This window comes from Thalassophryne amazonica, chromosome 14 (assembly GCF_902500255.1).
Source record: "Thalassophryne amazonica chromosome 14, fThaAma1.1, whole genome shotgun sequence".
Lineage (NCBI taxonomy): Eukaryota > Metazoa > Chordata > Actinopteri > Batrachoidiformes > Batrachoididae > Thalassophryne > Thalassophryne amazonica.
In genome coordinates this window covers 32,830,156-32,849,918 of record NC_047116.1, presented here as the reverse complement: position 1 = coordinate 32,849,918, position 19,763 = coordinate 32,830,156, and the positions used below count along the sequence as shown (strand labels likewise).

At 40.0% G+C, this 19,763-nt stretch overlaps 1 protein-coding gene across 1 annotated transcript in view; it reads left to right on the top strand.

Annotated features, from left to right (window-relative positions):
* The window catches only part of tanc1b (tetratricopeptide repeat, ankyrin repeat and coiled-coil containing 1b), a 201,748-nt gene that overhangs the window by 23,217 nt on the left and 158,768 nt on the right, over nucleotides 1-19,763 (top strand).

Below are 19,763 nucleotides of genomic sequence, written 5' to 3'. Positions count from 1 at the left end.
TGTATTATTACCAATATACACATGTAGATCCATATCAGATCAGCTATGGTGACCCCAAATGAAAAAGGAGAAGCCGAAAGAACTTACTTGTATTGTATACATTATATACTTTTAAACCAGTACCACTATATGTGTTATTGCAGTTATTGACATTATACTGTATACACAACTTTGAAACACATTCATTGTATATATTATTACCATTATGTAGTTTTAATCAGATGCCGTTGTATACATGATATTCTTTTAAAAGCAAATACCATTGTGTACCCTGATAGACTGGCATCCTGTCCAGGGTGTACCCCGCCTCACGCCCTATGTCTGCTGGGATAGACTTCACACCCTTAAGACCCTTAATTGGAGTAAGCTTGCATAGAAAATAGATGGATGGTTACCATTGTGTACATGATGTACTTTCAAAACAAATGCCATTCTATATGTGGGGTCCTTTTAAAACAAATGCCGTTATATTATTATTACCAGTTTATACCTTTCAGCAAATATCAGATAGACAGAAGTAATAAGTGTCTCTGGTCATCTCCTTTTTTTTTTTTTTTTTCTCATAGGCTGTGCGTATACATTTATTTCTGACTTTGTAAGTCCATTTATAGGCTTCACTCTTTGCAAACTCCCAGAATGTGATTATTAAAGTGAGTTACAGTAAGATTGAGTAAACAAAAGCTAAAGTTTAGATGACGGCACATAAACCACATTATTTAATGTATTCTTGGGAAGCATCCAGACATGGAAGTGATTGTTTGCAAATGCCTGAGTATACGGTTAGTGGCCATTAAGTCAGTCTTGCACTAATATCTGTGGCATGTTTTCTTTTGTTGAGCACTTTGTGGTTCTGAGTGAGTCAAAATCATAATCTAAGTATTCATAGTTTGAACAGGATTGCGCACATGGAATGAAGTTTGTTGAGGCTGAACAACATTATAAACACTACGGAGTAACTGATGCTAATGAAGTACACAGTTTGGTAGCTTGATGCAATAGAGAAAATGTAAAAATGAAGAATAAACATTAAGTTCCTGATTGCTGCAGGTTTGAAATTTGGCAGTTTTGTGTTTCAGTTTAGTATCAGTTCTCAGGATTGTCCTAAAAAATAAAATTGTTAATGTCATTTGTTTGAAAATTGTTAAGCATAAAAAAAATTTAGAATCAGTATTTAGGCAGAATTGGAATATGGGCAGCACGGTGGCTTAGTGGTTAGCACTGTTGCCTCACAGCAAGAAGGTCACCTAACCCAAGACATGCAGGTTAGGTGGACTGAAAACTTTAAATTGTTTGTAGGTGTGCATGTGTGTCCAGGGTGTACCGTCCTGTCCAGGGTGTACCCCGCCTCACACCCTATGACTGCTGGGATAGCTGCTGGATTGTGGTGTCATGACGATGCAAGAATGTTTGCGTCAGGTGTGCCCAGCAGGGGGGCAGAGAGGAGGTGAGGACGCAGAGGAGAGCCTGCAGACAGACTCAGCTGCAGCCAGTCTATGTGGGCTCTGATTTCTCAACTAGTTTGTATGTCTTGTGCTGAGCTGCAGGGCTGCGCTCTGAATTCTGTCATAGTTTATCTTCTCTGACCGTGAGCTCCATCCACGCGTGAACCAACTGTCTGTGAGAAAATGTGGAGATGTCTGGAGTTATGCTGTATTTTGTGGACATGTCCTGTCTCTGGCAATCAGTCTGTGAGCAGGACTTTGGACTTTATTCAAAAACAATTGTGAGAGAATTTAAGGTAAAGAGCAAGGAACTGCTGCAGCAGCCAGGCTGCAAATTGCATTTTTTTTCTGTGCTCTTTGATTTGAGCGTGTAGTTTTTACTGCATTGTGTACACGGTATAAAAACAATCCTGCGTGATTTATACGTTGAGAATAATGGAACACAGCAGGAATCATAAATTGGCGTTGGGTAACGTATTGTGAGGGTGTGGCTTCCAGTCACGTTGAGTACCGTTGCTATGCCTTGACTTGCGTTGAAAACTACTTCCTTTCTGCGTTGAGCACAGGACACAGAAAAAATTAAAGGTTTAATTTTTTTGGCATCCGATTGGCTTCATCCTTTGCGTCCCTCGTGGTGTTGTGGCGTTGAGTTGCATCATCTCTGCACTAGGTTGCATCCGTGTGGCGCCGTCATGATGCCACACGACACAACTCGAAGTGGGCCCAGTGTGAAAGGGGCTTTAGTGGTTGAAGATGAGTGAGTAAGTGAGTAGAATCATCGTCAGCCTGTTTTTTTTAAGAGCCAGACCATGCAGGATTTCTAAAGCTGATTCCAATTTTGATATTTGGTTATCCTAAAACCTGGTATCCTGATATATCAATCATTATTCTTTTTCCCCCATTGAAGCATATAGCATGAATAAACAAATACTTCCAGAACTTTTTTATAGTTTTTGTAAAGAGTCCTCACCAAGATAATATGACATAATACAGTTTGAAATTAAACTTCTTTCATTGACACAGTGATTTATGTTGCAAAAGAGCGGTATGGGCTCATGGTCCCCCAGTGCCTCAAGTAATGGGCCATTTTCTCCCTTTGATGGGCCCTTCTCTGACCTCATTGGGCGTCTATGAAGCAGAATAAAATAATTAATTCAAGATTTGCAATGTTTTTCATCCATATACAACCACAGTTTGAGCAAGTTTAAGTTGAAGTCAAATGTGTTACAAATTTCATATTTTATTAGAATTCTTGGCATTTGATGTTAGGTCACATCTCTACATTTCTTTTTAATTGTTTTTATTATTAATGCTGATGTGATTTTTTTGCAAGTAGCTCATATCAGCCAATTATATCAGCTTGCTGATTTATCAGACGGGCTCTACCTTTTGTACGATGCATCCGGAAAGTATTCACAGCACTTCACTTTTTCTACATTTTATATTATGTTACAGCCTTTTTCCAAAATGCATGGAATTCATTTTTTCTCAAAATTCAACACTCAATACCCCATAATGACAATGTGAAATTTTTTTTAGACTTTTGCAAATTTATTAAAAATTAAAAACTAAGACATACCATGTACACAAGTATTCACAGCCTTTGCTGTGAAGCTCAAAACTGAGCACAGGGGCATCCTGTGTCCACTGATCATCCTTAAGATGTTTCTATGGCTTAATTGGAGTCCATCTGGGGTAAATTCAGTTGATTGGATATGATTTGGAAAGGCACACACCTGTCTACATAGAAGGTCCCACAGTTGACAGTGCATGTCAGAGCAAAAACCAAGAATGAACTCAAAGGAATTGTCTGTAGACCGCTGAGACAGGATTGTCTCGAGGCACAAATCTGGGGAAGGGTAAGGGATGCACCAGGGATGACAGAGAGGAGGAGTACAGGATCTTAGTGAAGGACTTTGCTGCCTGGTGCCACACAAACCATCTACAGCTCAGCACCTGACGTTGGGAAGTCCAGACCAAGTCCATGACCAGTTCTGATCCAGGGACCTGAGGTGGAGGCTGTGGATTACTACAAGTACCTCTGGCTGTGGCTGGACAACAGACTGGACTGGACAACCCACACCAACCAACTCTACAGGAAGGGACAGAGCAGGCTGTACTTTCTAAGGATGCTGCAGTTATTTAACATCTGCAGGAAACTCCTGTGGATGTTCTACCAGTTCATAGTAGCCAGCATCGTCTTTACATCGTGGTGTGCTGGGGGTCAGCACATCCAAGTAAGACACATCCAGGCTGGGCAAACTGATCAGGCAGGCTGGCTGTGGTTGGCATGAAGCAAGAAATATTACTTCTGCTTTGAGCACAGTGGCCTCCATCATCCCCTCTCTCAGAGCTCCAGCATTCCTCTGTGGAGAGAGGAGAACCTTCCAAAAGGGGAACCATCTCTGCAGCAATCCACCACTCAGGCCTGTATGGTAGAGTGGCCAGATGGAAATCACTCCTTAGTAAAAGGCACATGGCAGCCCGCCTGGAGGTTGCCAAAAGCTACTTGAAGGACTCTCAAACCACAAGGAACAAAATTCTCTGCTCTGATGAGACAAAAATTGAACTCCTTGGTGTGAATGCTAGACGTCATGTTTGGAGGAAACCAGGCACCATCCCTACAGTGAAGAATGGTGGTGGCAGCATCATCCTGTGGGGATGTTTTTCGGTGGCAGGAACTGGAAGACTAGTCAGGTTTGAGGGAAAGATGAATGCAGCAGTGTATGAAAACCTCCTCCAGAGCGCTCTTGACCTCAGACTGGGGCGACTGTTCATCTTTCAGCAGGACAATGACACTAAGCACACAGCCAAGATATCAAAGGAGTGGCTTCAGGACAACTCTGTGAATGTCCTTGAGTGACCCAGCCAGAGCCCAGACCTGAATCTAATTGAACATCTCTGCAGAGATCTGAAAATGGCTGTGCACCGATGTTCCCCATCCAACCTGATGGAGCTTGAGGTGCTGCAAAGAGGAATGAGTAAAATGTCCCAAAGATAGGTGCTCCAACTTGTGGCATCACATTCAACAAGACTTGAGGCTGTAATTGCTGCCAAAGATGCATCAGCAAAGTACTGAGCAATGGGTGTGAATATTTATGTACATGTGATTTCTTAATTTAATTTTTTGTATTTTTAATTAATTTATAAAAACTTAAAAAACTTTTTCATATTATCATTATGGGGTATTGTCTGTAGAATTTTGAGGGAAAAAAATTAATCCAATTTGGAATAAGGCTGCAACATAACAAAATGTGGAAAAAGTGCAGCGCTGTGAATGTTTACTGGATGTACTGAGTCACACAAGACTTTGTGCCACATTTGCTGTAGAACAAACAGATAAGTATGTGTTTTAGATTTTACCAGAGAGAAGGCTTTTATAGGTGGGTTTTGGTTAATGAATAAGTGTTGTTTCCAAGGTTATAGGTAACCTACATTTTGTTGTTTCAGGAAAAAGTTGTTTTTGTCTAAACACAAAGTATTTCGGACTTATCAGTGAATGACTATACTGTGTACTTCCAGTACGCTGTAAGTTATCCACAATTTCTCATCTGGCATGGTTCTCCATCTTTTGCATTCTGAGAAACCAGCATTGCCTGAGAATGTGTGAACTTTTGACTTGTTGGGTGCGATGTTGAGAAATGTTGGTTTCTCAGAATGCAGAGATGGACGGCCCCACCCTACTTTTTGTGGGTCAGACTCAAAACTTCTCACTTGGTTCTCACATGACCCATTTCCAAATGAGTTGTTGACTAGTGTCCTGTAAAAAAAAAAAAAGAAGAAAAAATGTCTTCGTGATATTTTGTGTTTACATGGGGGAATGACCATTTTTGTGAGCCGACACTGGATTTGCAACTTGTCGCGACAGGTACTTGTTCAATCGGTAACTACATGTAGTAGATCCATGTGTCACAGTTCTTCTCACTGGAATGTGAAGCTGTATGTAGCATACTGAACATATTCGACAGCCTTCAGTGCTTTTCAGATACTCTAGTTGTGCAGTTGTATCAGTTGTCACTTTCCATCAAGCTAAACGCCTAGCTTGTATGAATCACTGTGATAATACAGGTTTTCTGTATGTATGTATGTATAAATAAATATACACACTTTCTCACATGAGGATTTGTGTTTGTGAACACTGACATCAGCAGAGGTTTGTGGCCTCTCGTTCCCTTTATAACCGCTTGTTCTCTGCCTCAGTCTCCCAGTTGGGTCCCATCCATCAACCTCAAGCAGCTTTGTCTCCTTTTCTCATGATCGGACAATAAAATTTGGCCACTCCCCTCTTAAGACAGATGAGAGGTCAGAGAGGTAAATGATGTTCATGCATGGACTAATATAAATGGTGTAAATGCACAATAGTGAACTACAATAGTAAGTTATTGATAACGCACACAGCTAATGGCATCAGAGTTGGCAGTTTTTCAGTGATGTGTGAGTCTCTTAAGAAATACATGTAGCTTTGTCACTTGTGGTGATGTTATGAGTGCAAATGTCAAACAAAAATGGCAGGAAAGTTTGACACAAAAATTCAGATAAATTACAGAATAAGCAACAGCTCGACAGCTATAATTGCCACAGTGAAAGAAGATGTGGATAAGCAAGATAAAATATGTTTGTGGGGTCAGCCATACTCTAGTTATTTAAAGTCTGACCGGACACAAAGTGATGATGATTGTTTTACTATTTCTAGCACTGTTGAATTATACAAAACAGAGAATGCTATTGCTTACAGATTTGGATGTCAAAGACTTCAAGACCATATCACTTGACCAGCAGCCAGGAACACGAGTAGGTCAGCTGACGTAAGAAGAAGGTTTTAATTTAATTTAAATTATTTTCATTTATATAGCGTCAGATCACTACAAGGTTGCCTCAAGGTGCTTCACACAAGTAAGGTCTAACCTTACTAACCCCCAGAGAAACAGTGGTAAGGAAAAGCTCCCTCTGAGGAAGAAACCTCAAGTAGACCAGACTCAAAGGGGTGACCCTCTGCTTGGGCGATGCTACAGACACAAATTACAAAACAAGGTTTGACCTTTTGTTATGGCAGTCAACTGTAAATTTTTGTCAAGCTTTTTTTTTAATGAGGATTTTTGGATGAATGAGTCCCATAATGGCCCCGTTTGCATGCACATAAAAATCCAGTTGCTGTCTGATTATTGGCCATTATCTGATTATTAAGTGGTCATGTAAACGACAAACTCTGACATGCTTTATCTGATAATGACTGTTAACAGATTATGAGAAATCGGATTAACACACCCGGATTTCTCCGCAATACTTCGATTCCTTCAGTACATGTGTACCATTAATCAGATTTATTTTGTTATTTTACATCAACGCAGTCGTCGCTCACATTTCCAGAGGTTCAGTGGAAACAGACTGCAGTCTCGTCGCGCCTCGTGACATCCTTCATCAGATCACAAAGTTGTTGTGTGTCTAAATAAATAAATAAATTTGCCTGAGTGCCCAAGCATCCTTGAATGGCCTTGTGTTGTTTCAGCACTGTAAAAAGCGAATTTCTTGGTGATTTATGCGACTTTATAGACAAATATATTGAAGTTGAGCAGACTTTCCCAAAACCATGATGTTAAATTTGAGTGCGTAGACATCAACTCCACGCACCTCCACAGAGACAGACAGAAAAAGAGTGAGAGTGCACTCTTCACTCCTTCTTCTTTTTTTTAGTCTGTGTTTTTTCTTCAGGAGCTGCCCTTTCTTTCTCCACTTCCAAAGTGCTATTACATCCTACTAATGAGTTGAAATCATGTAAACCCAGTTTTTCCAATTATTGGATTACTGAAGTGCATGTAAACGCGTCAGATCAGGTAATTACAGTTATCTGATTATTATGTTCATGTATACGTGGCTGCTGATGGAGTGCTGTCCGTTTTCTGAATGATATCAGATTTCTATCTGATGCCTTAAGTTCCTTAAGTTTTTTAGTTGTGATCCTCGGGTTCAAGTGGACCTTTTAAGCAGAGGCTTGTGAATTCCTGGGTGTTAATTTGCTCCTTCTTACTCAATGATGTAAAGTGTGCATGGTCCCAATTTTCATATATTTTGTATAATAGACTATACCATTGTTTGTGTGCCTCGCATCTTTTAAAGCTGTTTCATAATGAAGAAACTAACTTGTGGTGATCCAACAGTTTGCTGGAGATGTCTTACTTAATAGTTTTGAGTTTATTGTGTGCGCACCTTTCCGTCTTTGTCATTGAATGACTAACTACAGTGTATCAGTGCTTTGTACAACTGTAGAGCTGGACATCAGGAAAATGTGTGCACGCTTGTGCATGCGCGCACGCACACACACACACACAGTCGAGAGAGACATGAAAATTGTATTTGTTAGGAAATCTCAATTCCTTTTCATGGTTCTGCTTGCATTATCACCAGACTGCACAGCCTTTTATTGCTTCAGTGAGGCTGGAAGGACAAACTGTAAAGTCTGTTTCACAAACCATAGTGGAAATCAGAGGGAGGAAAGACCTTGATACAGTGGTATAATTGCATGAAAACTCAGCATATGCTGCTCATGACATGGTGGCTATGGACTGGAAGCAACTTTAAAGCATTCAGGGAAACGTGGCCCTCATGCCAGATCCCACTACAGTCATTAGCTGTCCTTTGGGATCTCCACATTGCCAAGACCACAAAAACACAAAGTTTGCTAATTTAGTCTCTCCATCTTGTAGTCCTTCTAGATTCTTCCTCCTCCTTGTTTGCCTCTTTCTACTTTGACTGCCAAAAAAAAAAAAAAAATTAAATCCCTTTTAAGTACTTTTTAGCAATTTCAGTTCCAGAACTGCAATGCTGGTTTTCTGTTGCCTTTGAAGTGAAAGCTTGCAGAGAAAGGCTAAACTGGAAGTATGCCCCATTGACATCAATTTATTTTGTATCCACACCACAGTAAGCTCACAAGATTATACTGTTAAAGTATTTAATTGGTGTTTTCTTTAAGGATACAAGCTTCTCTGGTTTTATTAGGAGTTCCATCTAGCATCACTTACCTATTAATTCACAGCATTGTCTGGCTTAGGATTTTTTGCTAAGTTATATTTTCATTGCCAGTCAGGTCTAGGAGCATGCACTGGTACATTGGTGCATCCAACCAGAGTATGGAACCACCCTGTGTCCCTATTGACATCCAGTCATCAAACCACTGGTCGAACCACACCTCCTGAAAGTAGACATCTGTCTGCTGCAACAATTTATCCCTTTTCTGTCCCCGGTACGGAGGTACCTATGGGCATGTATTATGCTCAAGGTAGTGCGTCACATGGGCATAGTGTTGTAGATGACGTGTTCGACAGGCGGTACACACAAACAAGGGTTAAAATTTACCCACCCCATGGGCAAGCACATTGGAAAATCCAAAACATGAATTGTCAAACATGAAGTGACAGAAATGTCACTGAACCATTCCTTATTGGCAGAGACACCCACATTGTTGAACTCCCTATCATGACTCAACATCGAGACCTTGCAAACATTGAACAGCATAGGATGAACACATTCATGATGAATGGCAGAGTTCATAGGGAAGAAGTCAGAGACTCTGCCTCCACTCCACACAACACTCACAGTGCCTGTGTATCAGCTAGTTATGATGTCTACCAACATATGGAGGATCCCAGAAATGTTCAGGATGTCACACAATTCATGTTACAAAGAAGCCTTTCTACTATTCACATGTGTTCAAGGAGTACTTGCGCAGGTAGGCTACAGTTGATTGTTGTTATATTGAGTGTGAAACTAAACTGCTCTAATTGCTGAGCAGCAACCATCTGGCAACCTACTGAGAAGGACTCTTGCAAGTAACTTGCCTGGCAATAGCAGTATTATACCCTTGTAGTTAGTGCCATCCAAGTGGTCACCCTTTCTTTTCCAGAGAGGGACCATATGTAATGTCTTCCAGTCTGTTGGGATGATGCCCAAATGGTCTCTCAAATGGAGCAAAGACTAATTGCTTCCACCAGAACAGCATGTCCATTCACCTGAAGAAGGTGAGCCCCGATACCATGGAACCCCTCAACTCTGCTCTCAGCTGCCACACCACCTTTCCTATCTCGCAGAGATTCTGTGCTTTAAAACTGTCTGCTGTGTCAGTCATCAAAGTAGCCCAACAAGCAGGGCAGTACTACAGTTCTCTTTGTCAAGACCGTGCTCTTACTTGTCAAGACTGCTGTAGGAGAAAGTATACTTTTGGAGGAACAAAGTGTTTCAGTTCCTCTCTAAACAGGTGAGGGTCATGAGACAACAGATGGTGTCACCTTCTCACAGATTCCTCTAACAAATGATTTCTTGTCGACCCTCACTTCTGTCACAGCTTGCTTTTTTCAGTTCCCTGTATAGCTTGGAATGGCCACCAAGCCATGCACTATGACTCCTCTAAGATAAAAAACCTCCTCCTGTGATCATTGGCGACACCAGTGTAATCCCTGGCAGCTTTCAGGATATTGTTAAAAAAGAACTCCCACATTCCATGTGGGTTTTTTGTTGTCTCCATGTTTGCAGACTCATCCACCCAGATTGCACGCAGCGTCTGCAAAGCAAACTGATTTTCAAGTCTAGTCAGATTCAAGTCCTGGGCACCAAGCAGACAGCAATCTGCAAGACTTCAACTGAATCCTTTTAAAAAACTACAATGAGTCTGTGGTCAGAATTCACAAACTGACCACTGCTATAGGAAGGAATCTAAATGTTTTTAAGTTTTTATTCCTTTGGTGGTTGAAATGAGGGTATAAAGTAGCTATTTGTTTCCACAAAGATTTGTTGCTCTCTTTCTGGATGATGTGTGCTGCAGTTGATCTCTGTTTCTCATCACATAGGCCCCCCTCACTGCCTCTCTCTCAACACTCATTTTGGTGAGTAAAGATTTACTGCTATATAATATAGCTGCTGTCTCGAGTGGCTGTAGCTTCATCAGCCAATCAGTCAATTCATGATCAACCCCATAAATCTCTGTTCTGACTCACCTTAAATAGCTTTGGGACTTTGAGTTAGGTAATTCCTGTGAAGGCCCTGCAGCTTCTTGAGTGACCCACTCTGTTAGGTCAAAGCAGACAGCTGCCAGACAGAGTTGTCTGCCTCTTGTGGATGATGCACCGTTAATCACAGTAGCACACAACACTGTCAGCTGTTTATTTCTCCAACCCTCAGTCAACACATGCACACTAATAGCAACCTCCAGCAGTTGGACGGGTTTTTCTCAGTTTCTTTGACAGTGGAGACACGTGTGCACCTGGCTTGGCTGGATGGGAGGTAGGAGTTCTGTTGTTGACCTGCCATCACTAAGGAGCTGTGTGTGTGTGTGTGTGTGTGGAAGGGGCAGGGGTGTCAACTTTACGACCATGCCTTATTTTAGTTTCCCAGTAGTGCACTGCAAGGGCTCTTTAATTCAGATGTAGGGTCATAGATGTTGCATGACAACTGCATTTGCAGCTGAAGCGTCGCCTAAACGTTCATGCGTCAGTGTTCTTTTCAAGTGTATGATAACCAAATGAGTAGCGAAACTGTGGCCACATTGCCCATTGCATCACACTCACACAGCAAGGGGGCAGCTTTGTTCCTCCAATGAAAACCCATCAAAATGAATCACATGAAATTGAAAACTGAGGTGGAGCCAATTTAGCTATGAATGCTTTACATAATTGGGTTCATGCCTTGTGTGATTCTACATAGTTAGAGCCGCCAAGGAGTTTGTCATTTAATTTATATGTGCTAATATGTTTTACTTTCAGCTGGATTTTAAAACACTAATGAACTGAGTCTCATCAAACTCATGCAAAGTTTGACTTGAAATGAATGTTAAATTTTGAGGTGATTCCAGATAACTGGGTGCATTCAGGATGCTTACCAAAGATCATTAATATTGCAGACTCTACAAACTGAAATTAACCCAGCGGTCATAAGGAGTGAGGCGGGGTACACCCTGGACAGGAGACCAGTCTGTCGCAAATATCCTTATTGCAAATATTTCCTTGAAATATTGTGCTATAATTTTGAGCCCATTTCTCTGACTCCTAATATCCATTCTGTGGTTGTGAACCAGGTGGTTAAATACTACACAACTTAGCAGGCTTTCTTTTTAATCCATGCCATATTTATTTGAGTTGGACAACTTGGCTTTGGAAGAAGGGAAGCTGCCTTCAAATAAAGTTCTTCATGCAACTGATGCATGACACATGCTTGATTCTAAGAACTTGGGGGGGTGCTGCCTAGAGATGTTTACATGTAAGCTCTCAGTATCGCTGAGCAGAAAAGCAATAAACTGAAAGCAGGATCATAGTGAATCTCCATGCTGACACACAGACGGTGGTCGAACCTCCTCTTAGGCATTTTCAGATTTTCATTTTAGATTCTGCTCACAAGCTTTACTGTCAGGCTGCACATCCTTCCATTGCTGCAAAAACTGGGTGGCAGCCTTCTCTCTAGCCATATGTACCGCAGCCATTTTAAGACACGCACCCTCCTTGTCCTGTGGCTTGTAAGGGAACTCAGGAAAACTCCCTTACAAAGTTCTTCCATAGTGGGTGGAGGTTACAGCAGAAATTGTCTTTTATTTGGAAAATGATTGCTTTATGTGTGCGTGCTGCAGGTACACAAGGAGGCTGCTGATTTAGAGCTGGGTGGTATGTCAAAAAATATAATTATGACCCCCCCCCCGCCCCAATATTTCTAATTTTGATATTTATCATAGTATAAAATTTGATAATGCTGCTAGTTTGAAGAGTATAATGACTGAGGCCTGAAGAAACCAGAGGGTTTATTATTTGAAGTTTAGTATAGTTTGTAAACAAAAAATAGAACAGCAATGTAAACAATGAACTGTGCAAAAAAAAAAAAAAGAAAATGCCTTAACAAAGCAGTACAAGTTGGCCTGCTTTGTAAATTATTAAATAAAAGCTGTAACTACAATCACAAATTGATTGACAACAATAAGCAACTAACAACTAGCTTGCTAGCACGTATGGTGATAAAAGCTCTCACCCTCAGCAGGAACACAGTGGCTGTCCAATCAAAGATAAGTTTTTTTTGTTTTTGTTGTGATTGATTTTGTGTGACAAGTCAGCTGACTGTAAAAAGAGAGGGCAGAAACAGGTTTCCCCTTTTGTCTGATTGCTTGCCTAAAAACCTGTTTCAGTGACAACACATCTCCTTTCTAAAAAAAAAAAAAAAAAAAAAAGTCAGAGATTTTTATTTGGGATATCCTGATCAGGTGTTTTACCCCAATCCTGATCAGAGTCATTTAATCTGCCGATAGTTAGTCTATGTCCAATACATCGATTTTCCTTGATAATGAACTTACACAGAGAACATTTCTGAACATTAAAGCTAATCCATTGTATATACTTGTATATACCTACAGTTTAACAGTTCTGTCTTATTAAGAAAATCACCTTCAATCCACACTGCTCTTGAATGTTTTATTTATTTTTAAGAATTTAAGAAAATAGATTTTTGGTGACACGGTGGAATAGTGGTTAGCACTGTTGCCTCCCAGCAAGACGGTCATAGGTTCACTTCCTGTCTAGTTCTCTCTGTGTGGAGTTTGTACGTTCTCCCCATGTTCGCATGGGTTACCTCCAGGTGCTCCGGTTTCCTCCCACTTCCAAAGACATGCAGGTTAGGTGAATTGGAAACTTTGAATTGACCATAGGTGTGAGTGACAGTGTGGTTTGTTTTTCTATATGTGGCCCTATGATAGACTGGGGTCCTGTCCAGGGTGTACCCCACCTCTCGCTCTATGACTGCTGACAAAGGTTGCAGCCCCGTGACCCTTAATTGGAGTAAGTGGGTATAGAAAATGAATGAATGAATAAAAAATTGTTTTTATATGGCTTGTCAATTTTACCTGGTGCAACATTGTAGTAGTTGAAACTAGGAAACTGTAATATTGATGAACAATGTTGTTGTTGTTATTATCATGTGCAAAAAATGTCATTAAAATATACCTTTACTCTAAGGTGGTGGTGGGTGGGGGGGCTTTGTCCCCTCACCCTTCTGACTATGCACCTGTACTGTCTTTGTTACCAGAAAAAAAATTGATATGACGAGCAGAAAAACTTATTTACTTGAAAAGTGCTACCTCATTGGCCAGTAAGAAGGGTATATCACATGCACCATCTATCAGAAACGGACTAGGTGCATATTTAAAGTGAAGGAGAGCGAAAGAGTCATGGAATTAACTTTTTTTGATAGTTTAGGATTTAGCATTTGTTTGTTTGTGTGTATGCCTGTTTTTCACGGTAGCCACTGGAAGACCTCTTCAACACATCAGAGGACGCATTGAGCCATGAAAGGCTGTGCTTAATTTTTTTTTATTACGTGTTGATAGTGACTTGGCGGAAAAAGAATTTGTAAATAAATCAGAAAAATTTCACTTTCATTAATTTATTTACACACGAGAGCTCACCCAAGGCAGACAGACAACAAAAATACAGACAACCACAGGATGTCTTGACCACACAAGACCTACAGTGTGTAATCGGTAAAGACATTGAGGAGCTTTTGAGTTGCTGCTTTTAGGTCTGAAACTCTGTTCAGTCAGAGACCTCTCTACATAAATGTTTGTCAGTTTATGTTTCAGTCTTGTGCAAATACATGTTACGTAAAAAGACTTTATTGATCAAACTCGTAGCACTTTCAAGATGTTTGAGTGCTGTTTGAATTCACGTGACATTAAACAGCCATAATTACTAAAATGTTTCATCTTCCCAAGAGAATCCCTTTGTCACATAATTATCCAAGGACTTAAAATGTTTTAATGAACAATAAAACATTATGGATAAACCAGTTTCAGTTTGAGGTATTACACTCCAAACTGTATGTTTTCTTCTGTTTTTCCATTTTGTGTGGCAAGAGAAAAGAAATACCTGAAAAGCCTCAGTAATTATCATTTATCATCAATCATGGATATCTCTCCTGACTACCTGTAAATGCTTTCAAGTTCAGCATGCATACAAATGCAACAAAATTTCTCTTATTTTAACATGTATTTAAACTATGGGCAGTGTTTACCTATATAAAATAGAAGAATTAAATTCTTTATGATAACTATGAAAATATATCAAATTATCCAGTATTAAGAAATTGGTGCTAGCATTTCTTCCATTCACTGTGATCATTAGAGCTACAGTGTGGAAGATTTTGTGCCATCTAGTGATGTTGTTGCAGACTGCATTGTGCTGTTGGTTGCCACAATTTTTTCTTTCATGGTTTTGCTTATTTGACGATGGGGACTACTGGCTTCTCTTGTGATAAGCAAATATGATCCTCCATTTCACAAAAATGGGGATTCCCAGAATGTTAGCTTGCACTAAAAACCAGTAGACAGTCTATAAGTGAGCAACCATTGATTCCTCTTCAATTATCTTCATGCAAAAATTGCAGTAAGTGTGGCCCTTTTGGGCTACTGTGTTAACATGGTGATGCAGCATGGTGACTGCCATGAGGTCGCCTACTCCCATGTACATATGAAGGGCTCATTCTACGGTAATGTAAACATGAGTAGTTGATGTAGGTCCTCTGTTCAAATGCCCATCCAACCACAGTCACAAAGGACCCTTTGGCAAGTTCCACAATCCCCAAGTAGTGTTAATTTTGTCACCTGTATGTTAATGTAGTTTTTTTTGTCAGATGTCCTTTTTCATTTTAGTCACGTTTAGTCATTCACATACCATTTTTATTTAGTCATGTTTTAGTCAACTAATAGTCTTAATTTTAGTCTAGTTTTAGTCAAAAGAGAACCAAAGGTATTTTAGTCTCTTTTCAGTCGAGATATTTTCATCTTTTTGATTAAAAAAACACATTCGATTATTTCTGATTACAATTTCAGTCAATATAGTGTTTCACACAACTGAAATAATGAATGTTATTATTACTTGACAAAATACACTTGTTGAATGATTGAAGGTTTGTAGTGTAATATTTTTAATCTGCAGTGGTCTTTACAGATCTCTGCTCAAACACACAGTATGATGACACCTCCTGCAGATGGGAGATGGAGGAGCTGGCGCAGCGAGCAGACTCAAACAAAACGGAGACGTTATTTTAAAAACCAATTTTTTAACCTTTTGAATTTGCCCGCTGTGAGGAGCTTTGTCTAAATAAAGTTTGAATGAGGGACATTGTTTGAAAAGGCAAAAGTCACTACTCTTACAGATAAACAAAAATAGCTGTTATATTTTCTGTCTAAAGAAATAACAAACCCTAAGACACGCGGCCTGAAGCATCAGAACACCTCCAAACAGGATCAGATATACTTTGAAATAGGGTTAATTTACTTGTGCTGTTTTTATCTTATATTTTCTACTTTTTTTTTTTTTTTTTTCCTGTTTTTGGCCTTTGAGCAATGGTGGCCTACGTTTTCATGTCCAGACAGTTGTGGTATGAATTAAAATGGTGTAGACAAGAATGCACCTGATTTACAAAGGAGGCCATTGAGTGCAGAGACCTACATGGCTGTGAAAGCACCGTGCAGCCAGCAGGCAGCGATTAGCAGGGTGTTCCTCAAACCACATCTTACACACATTCATGCACAAAGACGTGCACAGACCTCAGGTGTACCTACAACACACACACACACACACACACACACACCCTGCATCGCTCCTCTTCATCTTAGCAAAAACCAGGAAAACTTGTCAACCACTCTTGCTGATTGCAGACTCCCAACCATTTTGCTGATATTTTCGCAGACATCAGCCACAATCCTTAACGATGTACCCTATTTTGTAATGATATAAAAAAGCACAGTCTAGTGTAATCTGTCAATGGGTCAAGCTTTTTGGGCAATTCATTTATTTGTTTTAATAACAGAACTGAGGATATTAGAAGTATACTGGGGTTGAAATAGACCAGTCTATTCATAAACCTGCTTTTTCTCATCTTGGACATGAATTGACTGACTTAGAAGAAATTTCTCTCCAGGATCTTTTGAGGTTTAGTCGTGGATACTAAGCGTGCTACTTGTTTTCTTCATCCGCTGCCCTCCTTGGTTGGCAAGTATCGTTGACGCTTTCTGGGAATTTTAATTTAAATATTGTAATATTATCACTTCCCACTGGGATGTTTGCTGCCTGTTTCAAAACTGCTGTCAATAAGCAAGGTTTTTGCTTTCCTGTACTTAAAAGAGGGAGAGTGAGAGTGTGTGTGTGAGTGAGAGAGAGAGAAAGTCCACCTGAAGAACCCATTTTGTGGTATTCAATTTTTTTCCTTTTTTTTTTTTTTTTTTTTGGATTTGCTGTTTTGTCACTTAGCTGCAGTTTGTTTGACAGATGTAAACCAGTGCTGTCGCGTGCTCTCAGATTGTGTGATTTAAATTGCACTTGTACCGACTGAAGGTCTTTGACTTCTTCCCAATGGATTCCAGTGTTCTTCAGGAATATGTTCTGGCTCCTACTCGGATCAGTACTTGCATGGAATGATTGCTGGCTGAGGTTGCAGAGTCCAGTGACTCAGGGTGACACTCTCATTGAGGAAAAAGTTAATTGACTTTGATGTTGTGAATAGGCCTGCAGCTATCGATTATTTTAGTAATCGAGTATTCTATTAGGGCTGAAACAATTAGTCGAGTAATTCGAATAATTCAATTCCAAAAAATGTTCGAGGCAAATTCTGTGCCTCGAAGCTTTGTTTAACGTTGTAGTACATATGCCAGGCCTGTGTGTGGCGCTGTAATGTCCCCAGAAAAAAAAAAGTTTCGCTTTTTAATTTTCGCTTTTTTGGGCAACACACAACGCTTCACAAACACAGTAGCGTTTACACGACATATGCGCATGCTCTAGTCTTCTTCTGTTTGTTTTTTTTTTTTCTGGGTATATTACAGCGCCACACACAGGCCTGGCACATGTACTACAACGTTAAACGAAGCTTTGAGGCACAGAATTTGCCTCAAGCATTTTCTGTAATCGAATTATTCAAGTTACTTAACTAATCGTTTCAGCCCTAGTTGTGAACAATGTTGTGATCTTTGTGGATTGAGTCAATGTTCTGTTTGCAGCACTGGAAAAGATGAGTAAGGTGTCAATCTCTGGGTTTTCAATTTTCCTGGATCAAAACTAACTTACAGGCTTTCAGTGACTTAGTTAACTCGACCATCAGCAGTGTGTCTGCATGTGTTGAAAGTGTAGAATTTATCGCTTAGCTTGGCAGTAGCATTCAGGTCTTTGGGAGCTCAGTTTATGAGATCGAGAGATGTGTGGGAAGAGATTATGAGGTCACTGGAAAGAGGTGCTGATAGCCTTGTAAGAGAATGAAAGTTAGTCTTCTGGGTCATTGTGCTTTCATTCTTGCTGTATGGTTGTCAAACTAGGACTCTAGCCAGTAGCCCAAGTTGTCAACTTGACATCTCTGGCACCAGGTTTGGAAACACATGTATGAATTAGCAAATAAACCTGCTTGGAGTTTATTCTGATGGTGCATTTCAAGCCCAGTGGGAAGATTTGGGAGAATCCTTGTTCCCAGTAAGTCTCTGCTTGCTGTGTCAGCTGGTTCCCTCTCTCCATTACCCATATTTGGATCCACAAGCACTGATACTGCTTGTGACCTTGGAAGCGTGAGCACAGCAACCAGAAAGAAGCCAAACAAATAGATCAGGACTGAGTGGAAGGTGGGAGTGACATCAGATGTTGCACAACATGTCAGTTGTAGTGACCTTTCACAGATCCAGGGATAAATGGATTCTTGCGGTACTTCAAAGAGCAGGAAAAGACTTTTATCAGTTAACATGCCAGTGTGTTTTTAGATGGTCTTTGAAGGGGTGATATTAGCTGGTATCACACTTCATTGGCTGTGGAGTTCAACAGGACACAGACTTTTCTAATTACAGTGACATTCCTGGGCAGACACATTCATTGGTTTGAGTTTTATACCATCTGCCTGCTTTGGATGTGGTTGGTGTGTTTTGTGAGTCATCTTCCATACTGTCACTCATATGAAAAGAAATTACCTGGGATTTTTTCCTTAGTATAACTTGATATGTTATTTCTAAAAGCTATGCTGTTAACATCAGCTAAATTTCAATCAAGACTGTGGAAATCTCTGCTCAGTCTATAGTTTGCTTTCCCTCTTTTTACATTTACATGGCCCAAGCAGAGGGTCACCCCTTTGAGTCTGGTCTACTTGAGGTTTCTTCCTCAGAGGGAGTTTTTCCTTACCACTGTCACCTGTGTGCTTGCTCTGGGGGTTAAGGTTAGACCTTATTTATGCGTTGCACCTGAGGCAGCTTTGTTGTAATTTGGTGCTATGTAAATAAAACCAAATTAAATCAAATTAAATTATTTCTTACTACTTTTTACTCTTTATTTTACTTTGTCTTTTATCTGTTTTATTGCCTGTTATAATTTTATTGTTGTTTTTATTTTATTTAATTACGATTGGGGGTAACTTGATGCCAGTAAGGCACAGTTCAGCTAATCCAATAGCCGATAATTATTGAAGCTAATATTTTGCTAGCGGATTAGCTTTTCAGATAAGTTTTAAAACCATCATTGGACGAATTATCTTCTGATAAATTTAGTTCCGATAACTGTCAGTCCGATAACATTTTGTTTGCTGGTAAAGTGAGCAAAGTTTAACGGTCAAAAACATTTGTAAACCCTAAAATCAAACATTTTAGTCCGTCTATTGTGTGTTTGTGGCAGGCTGGCAGCCTGTCGCTTGCTTAAGCGCAAAACGTGGTTGGCTGTTCGACGCAGGGAGCATTGTGGGTAGTGTAGTTCAGGTTCACTTTGGACGTTACAATGAGTGTTATCCTCTGCTCCACACAAAAACAAAACGGACTAATTTTAACATTTTATTTTATTTCTTTGTGGCTGATGGTATAATTTAATCGCCAAGACTTGGTGGGGGAAAGGTGCTCTCATGGTGTAGCTCTGTGTACAGAGGGACTTTTCTTCACTGTTTAGACAGTGTTTTGAAATTTTTTTTTTTTTAAAAAGGACGCTTTATGTGGCTTATTTCTTCAGATGAATCACACTGAAAGTAACAGGTAAGAATTTATATTTACTACGTGTCTTTTATTCTGCCAGTCAATGCATTAATGGATGTATTTCCGTTGTTTAAGCCGCAGGGTTCAAAGCGTGTGAAAAAAGCAGCAGCTTTTTAGTTAGTAAATGACGGTGTGTGTATATAATACCGAGATAAACTGTGACTTATAATACTGTGTTTTACTGCTTTTGAAAGATGATGACAGTGTTTGGGGTTTTATTTTTTATTCATTTATTTTTCATGCATTCTTTTTGTGTTTGTGATCCTGCCTGGGAATGACGTGATCTTTGAGTTTACCCAGCAACCCCTGCGGCGCTTAAA